The 13,041-nt window shown below is 45.7% G+C and overlaps 1 pseudogene; it reads left to right on the top strand.

The window, feature by feature from the left end:
* The first annotated feature begins 6,098 nt into the window (after nucleotides 1–6,098).
* Nucleotides 6,099–6,519, top strand: LOC114220506 (nucleoside diphosphate kinase A pseudogene; annotated as a pseudogene).
* The last annotated feature ends 6,522 nt before the right edge of the window (nucleotides 6,520–13,041 follow it).

Below are 13,041 nucleotides of genomic sequence, written 5' to 3'. Positions count from 1 at the left end.
ATATGCGCAAACGCGCTTCCTGGCCTCGCCCAGTTGGCGCGCGCTCTGAGGCTTGGCCACGATGTGCGCGTGCGCGGCGCGGCTACACCGCCCACCCGTTGGGCGAAGCCGAGGCTGGGAGTGGCCGATGGCCCCACCCGCTGGAATACAGGCTCCCGGCGCCTTTTTGTCACTACTTCGCCTGTCCACCGATTGTTCATTTAGCGCACATTCCGTCCTTGCCGTGGTCCGGTGGGTAGCTGTCTACTGCAGAAATCCTACTACGTGTCGAACATCGTGCAGGCACTTTCCGTACTCGCTCTCCTTTGATCCTGACCACCGTGTTGTAAGGCAGTTATTAATATCCTAATTTTATTTTATTTTATTAAAAGATTTTATTTATTTATTTGAGAGAGAGAGAGAGAGCACATGAAAGGGGGAGGGTCAGAGGGAGAAGCAGACTCCCTGCTGAGCAGGGAGCCCGATGCGGGACTCGATTTTGGAACTCCAGGATCATGACCTGAGCCGAAGGCAGTCGCTTAACCAACTGAGCCACTCAGGTGCCCCAGAAACCCAGGGGATTCTAACCAAAAAGTCTTATTACAACCCCAAATGACCAAACATCCCACTTCCTGTCATCTACAATTACGGGGTGTCAAGTGAAATAAAAGGAACACACAAACACTTAGAATGAGTAAGATGGAACTGAAGTGTCCTCTAGCAGACACAGACACACACACTGCTGATGAGGCATGAGAGCAGCACCTGGCGAACCGGAGGTGGCTTTCCAGCCCATGTGGTCCACTTTATTTCCTTCCTGTTTGAGGAGGGCACCAGACCCGTGTTGGGCACTATCTTTTGTGATGAGGCCAGGCTGCTTCCACTGGTACTCTGACTGAGGTCCATAATGGGATGCAGCCAAAGGGAGGAATTCTTACCTGAGATAACAGGAGACCCTTGGGCCAGAAAAGGGGCAGAGCCAACACCTGAGCAGGAATGTTAGGTGCCAAAATTCCAGGAAGGAACTTAGAGCAAGTGACATTATTGGAGAATTGAGCTGTGGTGAGCATTTCAATTAAGAGGGTGGATTCAGGAATTTGGAGCCAGTCCGAAAAAGGGATAACAAATATTTACTCAATCAACAGATATTTATTTGAATAACTATAAGCACTATTCTAGCCCTTTGGTGATGCTGAGGTGAAGAAGACAAAATTAACTGTCATTACGGAGATGACCCTGATCAAACTAGATGAGAGGACGGTAGCTTGCTATCGTGAGCCAACCAAGAGGTCTGTGTGACCCACTGACCTTACCTAAAGAGATAGAGGTGACACAGACACTGGCCACTGCACAGAAGACAGTGGGAGGGGCACCACTTGTGGGCCTGAGGACTGGCTTGTCCTTTGGGATTCTTTTTTACTTGAAACTGGTATTACATTTTTTATTAATTTTTAATTTTTTAAAAAAGATTTTATTTATTATTTATTCATTTGAGACAGAAAGACAAAGTGAGCATGAGCAGGGGGAGAGGCAGAGGTAGAGGGAGAAGCAGACTCCCTGCTGAGCTAGGGAGCCCTGGGGCTCAATCCCAAGACCCCGAGATCATGACCTGAGCTGAAGGCAGATACAACCATCTGAGCCACCCAGGCACCCCAAAACTGGTATTACATTTTTTTTAATTACATGTAGTACAATTCACTGTTTTTGGTGTATACGTCTATGATTTTTTTTTAACATATGCATAGATTCAAAGATAGATCAGAATAGAGAACAGTTTTGTCACTCCAAAAAATTACTTCAGGTTACCCCTTTGTGGTCAAACCCTCCTCCCACCCTCAACCACTGGCAACCTGTTCTCCACTCCTAGTTTGGCCTTTTCCAGTGTGTCATGTCAATGGATTCATACAGTATGTAGCCTTTTGGAATTGGATTCTTTCTCTGAGTGATAAATTTAGATTTATCCATATTGTGTATATCCATAGCTCATTCCGTTTTATTGCCGAAAACTATCCTATTGTATGGATATTCCACCACTTTTTTATTATTTGCCTATGGATGGACATTTGCATTATTTTCCATTTTTGGCAATTTTTTTAAAGATTTTATTTATTTATTCATGAGAGACGGAGAGAGAGAGAGAGGCAGAGGGAGAAGCAGGCTCCCAAGGAGCAGGGAGCCCGATGCGGGACTCGATCCCAGTACCCTGGGATCATGACCTGAGCCGAAGGCAGACCCTTAACCGTCTGAGCCACCCAGGCGCCCTTTGGCAATTTTTTTTTAAGATTTTATTTATTTATTTGTCAGAGAGAGAGAGAGAGAGAGAGCGAGAGAGCACACAAGCAGCGGGAGCAGCAAGCAGAGGGAGGAGCAGGCTCCCCGCTGAGCAGAGAGCCAGATTCAGGACTCCATCCCAGGACCCTGGGATCATGACCTGAGCTGAAGGCAGATGCCAAACCAACTGAGCCACCCAGGTGCCCCCATTTTTGGCAATTTTGAATAGAGCTTCTATAAGGATCAACATCCCAGTTGTTGTCTGAACTTAAGTCTTCCTATTTGTCAAGTAGATACCTAGAATGGGGACCGCTGGGTTGTACGGCAAGTGTACGTTTGACTTTATTAGAAACTACCAACTGTTTTCCAGAGTGGCTGTATCGGTTTGCATTCTTACCCACAGAGTATGAGAGTTTCGGTTGCTGTACATCCTTGTCGGCACTTGGTATTTTCAGTTTTAATTTGGGGGGGGCATTCCGATAGATGTTAATGGTATCTAGTTGTAGATCTAATTAGCCTTTCCCTCATGACTAATGATGTTGAGCGTCCTTTCATGTGCTCTTGAGATTCTTGAGAATTAATAAACCCATACCCCAACTCAGAAACCAACCCACAGTGCTAAAGAGACTTCTGTGGATTCACGTTTGGCCCGACAGACTGGAACATTTTAGCAGCAATGCTCAGCAGATGACAATTGGATTCAAAGCACATATGCCAGGTCTGTCAAGCCAGCAAGCAGGCGGCAAGAGGCTCCTGGCTACTAAGCACTGTCTCCTCTGTTCCAGGCTTTAGGGAGAGAAAAACATTTCCTGCCTTTGCCTTCAGATGTCCTCCTTGTCAGACTCTACATCGTTCCTGCCATGGTTTTTCCCCTGGACCTCCTATTTAACATTCTCCCTTTCTTCTTTCCTTTGCTAAATAACTGTTTATTGAAAGCACACTGCGTGCCAGGCACTGCGCTAGGCTCTAGGGTCATAAAGTTGAAGAAGATGCTTACTCACAATAGGTTCTCATTCTAATGGAGGGATTAGCATAAAGCAGCTTTTAATTTTTTTTAAGATTTTATTTATCTGTGAGAGAGAGCGAGCACACACAAGCAGGGGGAGACGCAGGCTCCCTGCTGAGCAAGGAGCCCTATGTGGGCCTCGATCTGAGGACCCTGGGATCATGACCTGAGCCAAAGGCAGACAGACACTTAACTGACTGAGCCACCCAGGCATCCCCCTAAAGGATGATTCTTAACCAGCCAGGAGTCAGGAGGGCTTCCTGGAAAAGGAAACACCTAAAAGGAGTCCTGAAGGATGGGTGGCTATTGGGCTAAGAGACACAAAGAGGGCATTCCAGGCAGAAGGGACAGCCTGAACAAAGGCCGGGCAATAAGAAATAGCATGCTGTGTGTGCACTTCTGTGAGAAGCTCAGTTTTACTCAGATCTAGGGATGGAGGAGTGGAGTGGCAAGCGATGGAGTTAATGAAGGAGATGGGGCTGGATCATGGAGAAGCTTGCGCTGAGGCACTTGAATTTATCCCCAAAGCTATTAAAGTGCTTTTAAAAGCTAGGTTTTGGGGGCACCTGGGTGACTCAGATGGTTAAACATCTGCCTTAGGCTCAGGTCATGATCTCAGGGTCCTGCTCAGTGGGGAGCCTGCTTCTCCCTCTCCTTCTGCCCCTCTCCTCCCCACCTGTCCCCTCCGCTCCTGCTCTCTCTCTCAAATGAATAAATAAAATCTTTAAAATAAATAAATGGGGCGCCTGGGTGGCTCAGTCGTTAAGCGTCTGCCTTCGGCTCGGGTCATGATCCCAGGGTCCTGGGATCGAGTCCCGCATCGGGCTCCCTGCTCGGCGGGAAGTCTGCTTCTCCCTCTCCCACTCCCCCTGCTTGTGTTCCCGCTCTCGCTGTCTCTCTCTGTCAAATAAATAAAATCTTAAAAAAAAAATTAAATTAAATTAAATTAAATAAATAAATGAAAGGTAGGTTTTGGTGGGGCACCTGGGTTACGCGTCCAACTCTTGATTTCTGTTCAGGTCATGATCTCAGTGTCTTGAGATGAAGCCAGTATGGGGTTCTATGCGTGGAGCCTGCTTAAGATTTTCTTTCTCCCTCTCTCTCTGCCCCCACCCCACCCGCTTATGTGCTCTCTCTCTCTCTTAAAAAAATAATTAATTAATTAAAATAAAAGTTAGATGTTGGTTTTAGAAATGCCTTCCTTTTCTGCTCTGTTGATTCTAATTCATCCTTCAAGGCCCATCTCAAAGTCCACCTCTTCTTGGAAGTCCTCTCCGATCCCCCTAACCAGAAAGATTGGCTCCTTCCTGGGGCTCTTTGTCCTGCTTTGTACTTACTAATCAGTCTGCCTGGAGGGTGGGAACTATAATTTGTCCCACTTTGGGCTCCTCATGACACCTGACGCGGGGTCAACACAAAGAAGGTGCTAATGTTTGATGAATGTGAATGAATTTGCGAATGGAGAAAGTTTTCTGGGCAGCCCAGCTCTCCAATCTGATTAGACTAGTTCTCAAATTTAAACATGTGTCAGAATGACCTAGAGGGTTTGTGGATTCTGGTCTTAGCCTCCAAGTTTCTGATTCATAGGTCTGGGAAGGAGAGGGGGCCTGAAAATGTGCATGTTGAACATGCAGAGTGAGTTCCCACGCGATCATGATGCTGCTGGTGAGGACCACACTCAGGGAACCTTTGATGTGGCTGTGGTTACAATTCAGGTGCTCCTCACAGCCAAGCTGTGGGCCAGGCATTATCAAGGGGCCCTCGTTGCTGCTGCTTATCACAACCATCTGACCACCTGACCCTTCAGAGCATCTCTTCCTGGGATTTCCTTAGTCTTGCCTTTGTCCCGCCCCTTGGAGCTGGAGCTGGGCCTTAGAGTGCCCTCTCCTGGTTCTTTGCTCCCAGGGACTCCCCAAGGCTTCTCAGAGGAATGCTGGTCACATGGGTTCCTTTTTTTTTTTTTTAAAGATTTTATTTTTTAATTGACAGAGACACAGCAAGAGAGGGAACACAAGCAGGGGGAGTGGGAGAGGGAGAGGCAGGCTTCCCGCCGAGCAGGGGGACGCAGGGCTCGATCCCAGGACCCCGGGATCATGACCTGAGCAGAAGGCAGATGCTTAACGACTGAGCCACCCAGGCGCCCCTCACATGGGTTCCTTAACAGGCTTCTCTCCCACTAAATAGTTTCACCAGTGAGCCCCAGAGGACAGGACAAATCCTGGGTGTGACGTGTAAAGAAGCCTGGGATACAGCACAGCTCTTCCTAATAGGTTCAGAAAGGGGTCTTGTCCCCTTTAAGAGCCACTGCTTCCTGGACCTCTGCAGCTCCCCATCTCCCTCTCCCAGGCTGGGAAGGAACTGCTTAATTAACAGCTCCACTTCCTGCAGCACCTGGGGCTCCCCCTCCCCTCAGCCCCTACCACTTCCCTTTGGGCTTCCCAGGTCAATTCCCTACCAGGGCCAGGTGATGGTCCTCAGCCCTCTGCTGGGGGAGGCTGAAGGCCAGAGACTGGCCTGGTGGGGCCACAGGGAAAACTGACTGGTGCAGAGGGGCAGCCCTGGGGGTAGGAGCAGGGGGATTTCCTAAGGGAAACTATCATTTGATTGGCCGGTTTTCTCTCCTTCTTTGAGTGTTGGGTGTCTGGGTTCTCTGCAAGACTGTGAAACCCTGTGACTGCCCAAGCGGGAGCCTTGTAGAGCTCAGGGATGCAATGTGTTGGGCTAGGTCTGCTCAAAGAGGCCTTAGAATCCTTCTAGGCTCCTCCAGTGCTGTGCAGCACTGCCGGCAGCCCCAGATGGAGTTGCAACCCGAGCAGCTGGTGGGCTGTCTATCCCCAGGTCCATGGCCAACAGTGAACACACCTTCATTGCCTCAAGCCTGATGGGGTCCAGTGCAGCCTCTTGGGAGAGATCATCAAGCGTTTTGAGCAAAAGGGATTCCTCCTCATTGCTATGAAATTAATTCAGGCTTCAGAAGACCTTCTCAAAGAACACTACATTGACCTGAAGGACCGACCTTTCTCTGGTGGCCTGGTAAAGTACTTGCAATCAGGGTCTGTGGTTGCCATGGCCTGGGAGGGGCTGAATGTGGTGAAGACAGGTCAAGTGATGCTCGGGGAGACCAACCCTTCGTACTCCAAGCCTGGGACTATCCATGGGGCTTTTGCATCCAAGTTGTCAGGAACATTACCCATGGCAGCGATTCCATATAGAGTGCAGAGGAGATTGGCTTGTGATTTTGGCCTGAAGAGCTGGTGGATTAGAAGAGCTGGATCCGTGGGCGACAAGAGAGCAGACCTCAGTGCTTTGCCCACTCCATTCCCTCTCCCTCTCATGGGCAGGGGGCCAGGGTCTAGCAAATCCAGTTATTTTTGAGAACTTACTTATAATCTGGAGGGGAACTGGGAGCGCTCTCTGTTCAGTATTATGTGCTACCATCAGATTAAAATGTTTCATTCCTCCCACCCCCACCCCCCCCAAAAAAGAGAATCCTTCTGAGCTCAGCTTAGACCTTGGAGGCCTTTGTGAATTTAGTAAAGAGAGTTGATTTCTGCTGGTGGTGTCTGCCATAGGACAGAAGCAGAGAACCCCAGCAAGGAGGTGAGAGAAACTCTGGAGAGACCCCTTTAGAAGACTGATCCTTGGAAAGGCTTTGTGTTTGGACATAACTGAGAGCCTTTAGGGGCTCAGGTGTGCCAAGGATCCTCCAAAGAACATGATCTAGACAGTAGGTCCCCGTCCCAGCCCAGGGAGTCACATTGCCAGGAGGCCAGGAGGCACTCTGCATTTGTACCAAGGATTCCAAGTGGTTTTTGTCTAAATTTAAAAATATATATCATGAAAATCTTCAAACCTATAGAAAAGTTATACACCTACCTCTCTAGACTATCATTCTGATTTAACTCTACTTGCTTCATCACATACCCATTCATCTACCCATCCTTCTTGTCATCCATCAATCCATTATTTTTTGAGAATTTCAAAGAAGTTGCAGACATCAGTATACTTCCTGTAAATACTACAGCGTGTACTTCATTAAATAGGAATCATATTGATTTATGAACTTTTTCTTTTGAGATAAAATTTACATGAAATGAAATGACTAAATCTCAAGTGTACATTTGCTACGTTTTAACAAATACGTATGCCTGTGTAACCCAAATCCCTATCAAGATATGGAACATTGCCAACACACCAGAAAGTTCCCTCAAACCCCTTCCCAGTCAATCCCTGCCCCCGCTCCCACCACCACCACCACCACCCCCAGAGGTTACCACTATCCTAATTTTTATCCATCATAGACTGTTTGCTTGTTTTAAAACTTTATATAAATGAAAGCATATAGTGTATACTATTTTGTGTAAAGCTTCTTCAACTCAGTGTAATGTTTTTGAGATTTATCCATATTGGTGCAGTTTGTTCCTTGTGATCACTGAATAATATTCTATTGTGTGAATGTACTACAGTTTATTTATCCATTTTTCCAATTGATGAGCGTAACTATTACAGCGATTGTTATGTTAATGACATAGGAAATGCCTATGCTATTCTTTTTTTTTAATGCCTATGCTGTTCTATTTTTTTTAAAGATTTATTTATTTATTTGAGAGAGCGAGAATGAGAGAGAGAGAGTACATGAGAGGGGGGAGGGTCAGAGGGAGAAGCAGGCTCCCCGCTGAGCAGGGAGCCCGATGTGGGACTCTATCCCAGGACTCCGGGATCATGACCTGAGCCGAAGGCAGTCGCCCAACCAACTGAGCCACCCAGGCGCCCTATGCTGTTCTATTAAGGAAAAAATTTCAGGATACAAAATTTATATACAATATGATCCTAACTGTGTGAAGAAAATAATTCATAGGAAATATGCTAAAATGTTAACAGTGAGCTTTGCTATGCTCTAAAAACTATTTTATTAATTTATTTTATTTTATTTATTTTTATAAATAATTATAGATTCACAAGAAGTTGCAAAGACAGTACAAATATACACTTCACAAATATACACTTCATATACACTATACACTTCATCCATTGTCCTCAGTAATTACATCTTACATGACCTAGTACAATATTAAAACCAGAAAAATGTCATTGCTATAAAGTGTGTGTATAGTTCAGAATCATTTTATCAGGTGTGTAAATTTATGTAATCACCACATGCAAGGTACAGAATTGTTCCATCACCTCTAAGATGCAACCCTTTCTAGCCACACCCATCTCCTCCCCGACCGTCCCTAACCTTTTGCAACCACTAATCTGTGCTCCATCTCTATAATTTCATCATTTTAAGAATGTTCCATAAGTGGAATCATGCAGTATGTGGCCTTTTGAGACTGGTTTTTTTCACTCAGCATAATGCCCTTGAGACCCATCAAAGTTGTTAAGTGTTATCTGTAGTTCATTCCTTTTTATTGCTGAGTAATATTCAATGGTATGGATAACACCCCTCCCCCCCCCACTTTTCAAATTCCTACTGAGCATGAGATGTTTTAATTTTTAGGAAAAAAGAAAAGTACTGATGGGAGGGGGCAATGCATAGAGAAGCAGTTCACGCCTTCAAGGAAATGTGTTGAATTAAATAAGAGAATTTTAGGCTTGGGATGCCCTTGGCAGTCACCTAGGTAAGTTTTTTATTTTGCAGGAGTCCTCCTTGCAGTCCTGGCAGGTAGTTGTACAGCCTCTGTGTGGATATTCCTAGTAACAGGGAACTCATTATCAAATAAAGCATTAAATCAATAACAAAATATGCCTTTCTTCCTAGAGCCTGGGCATGACTGAGAGAAGATCTTTGTCACAGGTTATCTTTGCCCTACCGAGGGTTTCTTCCCTGTCTCCCCTAACCAGGTAAACATAAGCCCAAGACAGTGAGCAAAGCCTGCAGAGCCTGAGCAAGCCATTGGATATGCTAGATCCAGGAATGGACTCCCCAGGGGGATTTCAGTACTCATTCGCTTAGAAAAACAAGAGGCGGCAGACCTTTTAAAATAGAATGAAATTCTGCATGAGCCCACACACAAACCCACAGTCCCCTAGGAATAGTCTCCTTTCTGCATTGTAGGATGCCCCCCAAAAGGCACTGAACCACTAGTCCAAGAGGAAAGGTCTCAGATTCTCACCTGCTTCCAATCCTTTGTAGCTGACCTACAATCACTTTTTCCTTCAGCTTTCCTCGAGAGCAGACTCTGATCTGTCCATGGTTCTGACTGCTAATGTATTTCCCTGGAAGGCAAGGCGAGGGTTCTTTCATTCGTTCCTTCATGATAACTAGCATTTATTGAGTACTTACTATGTGCCAGAGTCTGTGATATGCTCCTCACATTTAGCCTCTTTTTATTTAAGTCTACCAGACATAATGAAGAAGAGCACAGATCATACACATACAGCTTAGTGAAGTTTCATACGGTGAATTCATTTCATACAGTGCACCAAAACGAAGATCAAGACATAGAACGTTATCAGCACCCAAGAAGGCCTTTCATCTCCCCTTCCAGGTGCTATCCTCCAAATGTAACCACTGCCTTGACTCTTAACAGCATAGATTACTTTTTTTCCTACTTTTGAACTTTCTATAAATGGATCATACGGATTGTCTTCTCTTTGGGGTCTGGCTTCTATAGCCCAACATTATGTTTGTGAAGTTTATTCGCATTGTTCTAGACAGTTGTAGTTTATTCACCCTTGTTGCCATGTAGCATCACCTTGTGTAAAACGTTCCTCAATTTATTCATTCTACTGCTGATGGGGCATTTGAGTTGTTTCCAGTTTTCTGGAATATCACTGATGGAAACATTCTTGCTCATGTCTTTAGGTGAACATACGCTTTTCCATAATATATAAGATATTGTATATACATGTATATATGAATATGTATACACATACACACATATATATTGGATGGGAAATGTGGTACATTTTTCAATTCCCATTTTTCAGATGAGAAACAGAGGCTTGAGGACGTTGAGCCAGGAAGTAGTGGAGCTGGGACATGAATCCTATCCTGTCTGGGATTGGAGCTCAAGTTCTCTAACCATCATGCTTTACTGCCTCCCAAGGCATGGGCCATTTAACAGTATTCATGATGTCGGGGCGCCTGACTGTAGAACATGCGACTCTTGATCTTGGGGCTGTGGGTTTGAGCCCCACGTAGGGTGTAGAGATTACTTAAAAATAAAATCTTTAAAAAAGCAAAAAGTACTCATGACGTACTGGACTGGTTGCTGCCATTGAGGGAGACAAAAAGATAGGAAGGCACAGTCATGCAAGAAAGAAATTGATAGAAGGGTGTGATAAGGAGTCTGAGGAAAAGGGGGTCATTTTTTTAAAAGATTTTATTTATTTGACAGAGAGAGACACAGCAAGAGAGGGAACACAAGCAGGGGGAGCAGGAGAAAGAGAAGCAGGCTTCCCGCGGAGCAGGGAACCCGATGTGGGGCTTGATCCCAGGACCCTGGGATCATGACTTGAGCCCAAGGCAGATGCTCAACGACTGAGCCACCCAGGTGCCCCAAAAGGGGGTCATTTTTATCTTGGAAGATCATAGGAGACTTCCTAGAGGAAAAAAAAAAACATCTAAAGAGGAAAGATGGGGGCAGATTCTGGGCATGTCAGGGTGATGAGGGAAGGAGTGCCAGGCTGAGAGAGTCTGGGGACAGAAGAAGAGGAAGTCCTCCTAGAGTCACAGCTACAAGGCCCTCAGAGGTCACCTTGTCCAGTCCCCATTGTCTACTCACCCATTTTTACATTGCTGGCTTCCAAATTTATATACCCAGTCTTGAATATTACCCTGATTTCTAAACTCTTTTCTATTTAGTTGGATGACAAATAGGCATCTCAGATTAACATTGCCAAGAGAGGGCTCCCGATCTTGTCCCCACACACTCCAAACTGCTCCTCTTCCAATCTTTCTTGTTCTTTGGAACTACCAGCAACCAACTACTCAGGCGCCCAACCACAGCATCATCCTTCCTTCCTCCCTTTCCCTACATCCAATCCATGAGCGTGTCCCATCAGCTATATCTACAAAGCCTACTCTGAATGTGATCTCTCCTTACCACCTCCCCGCTACCACCCTGGTCATGATTACCATCATCACTCACCTGGATGACTACAACAGCCTCCTCCCTGCTTTCCCTGCTTCCATGCTCCTTTGGAAGGCCACAAGGAGAAGCCTTCTTTGCCTCTCCCCGCTTCTGGTGGTTCCAGATGTTCCTTGGCTTGGGGCTTCCTAACTTCAATCTGTACCTCTGTCTCCACATGGCCTTCTCCTCTGCACCTTGTCTTCCTATTATTGGTGACCTCCTCCTATTGGTCATTAAATTTCGGGTCCACTTGGATAATCCACAATGATCTCATCTTAAGATCCTTAACTTAATTACATCTGCAAAGATCCTTTTTCCAAATAAGGTCACATTCATAGGTTCTGGGTGGACATATCGTTTAAGGAGCCATCATTCAACTGAGTACAGAGGTGAATCTCAGAAGCTAAAAGAGTTTAAATTGAGTTTAAACTTTAGTCCTCCAGTGAGTAATTATTTTTCAAAGCATAAAAGACTCTTGGCCTGCACATACTTGCTATCTCAGCACTGACTGTCCATGCATCACTTCAAAGGTCATTCTGAGGAGGGAGTGTCTGCATTGTGTTTGCTGCAAGGCTAACTTAGGGCTATGAGTCTAGCCAGGGGCCTTGCCGCAACCCCAAACCCACCAGATCATTGCTGGGGGTATTGTCCTTGCTACTAAGGGGCCAAAATAGTTTCCTTCCAAAAAATGACCTCCCCAAAGAGAGCTAGCTACCTGCTATGCTGGTGACAAAAGGAAAAAGAAGGGATCCAAGAAAGTGCTGGTTCTGACCAAGGATGGTAGGCAGCCTCTATGATGGATGATCCCCAATGATCTCCCCACCTAGTTTTTATGCCCTTATGTAATTCCCCTCCCCTCAAGCATGGGCTGGAGATACAATATAGTAAAATTGTCAGGATGTTATTTCTAAAATTTCCGTGGCTTCTCAATATATTGCTCACCTTTTCTCACCCTCTAGCTTTCTTGCTCTGAGGGAAGCCAGTTCCCATGTCGAGCAGCTCTGTGGGGAGGTCCCTGTGGCAAGGAACTAATCTCTCCAGCCAACAGCCTACAAGAACCTGAGGTCCTTGGTCCAGGGGCCCTCAAGGAACTGAAGCCTGCCAACAGCCTTGTGAGTAAGCTCAGAAGTGGACCTTCTGAGGCCCGCAGACAGCCTATGCGTGAGCTTGGAAGCTGATCTCCCTGCCCCAGATGACCCCTCCTATGATGCAGCCCTGGCCAACACTTTGATTGGAGCCTGTGGAAGACCCTGAGCCAGATGCCCCCCACTAAGCTGTGCCCAGATTCTTGCCCCACAAAATCTGTGAGATGATAAAACATTTGTCAATTAAGCCACTACGTTTTAGAGTAATTCGTTGTGCAGTGATAGACACACTCAGATCTAAATTCCTAGGATATATTCGACTATGTGGAAGCCTCATGCTATAACAGTAGCTGTGTTTACAAATTTGAGGATTCACAGATATTAGCTCATATCCCTTCTCAAGAATCCTACAACATCTCCTCCTACTCCTTTTCTTTTTGTATTTTTAAATAAACATATCAAACTATAGTGACAGTTACACATTCTATTTTTTTCTGCCTCATGTGTTGTGAGCATTTCCCCATCTCATTAACTATTCTTCAAAGCATTCTTTATTCCTCGCACCTCTTCAGCAGCCCATTATAGGAGAGCGCCAATGTTAATTTAGTCACTCCCCTCTCTT

Source organism: Eumetopias jubatus, unplaced genomic scaffold (assembly GCF_037043125.1).
Source record: "Eumetopias jubatus isolate StellerSeaLion01/CBP00866 unplaced genomic scaffold, mEumJub1_p1.0 scaffold_13, whole genome shotgun sequence".
NCBI lineage: Eukaryota > Metazoa > Chordata > Mammalia > Carnivora > Otariidae > Eumetopias > Eumetopias jubatus.
The sequence above is the reverse complement of the archived record's forward strand: the minus strand, read 5'-3'. Positions and strand labels throughout refer to the sequence as shown.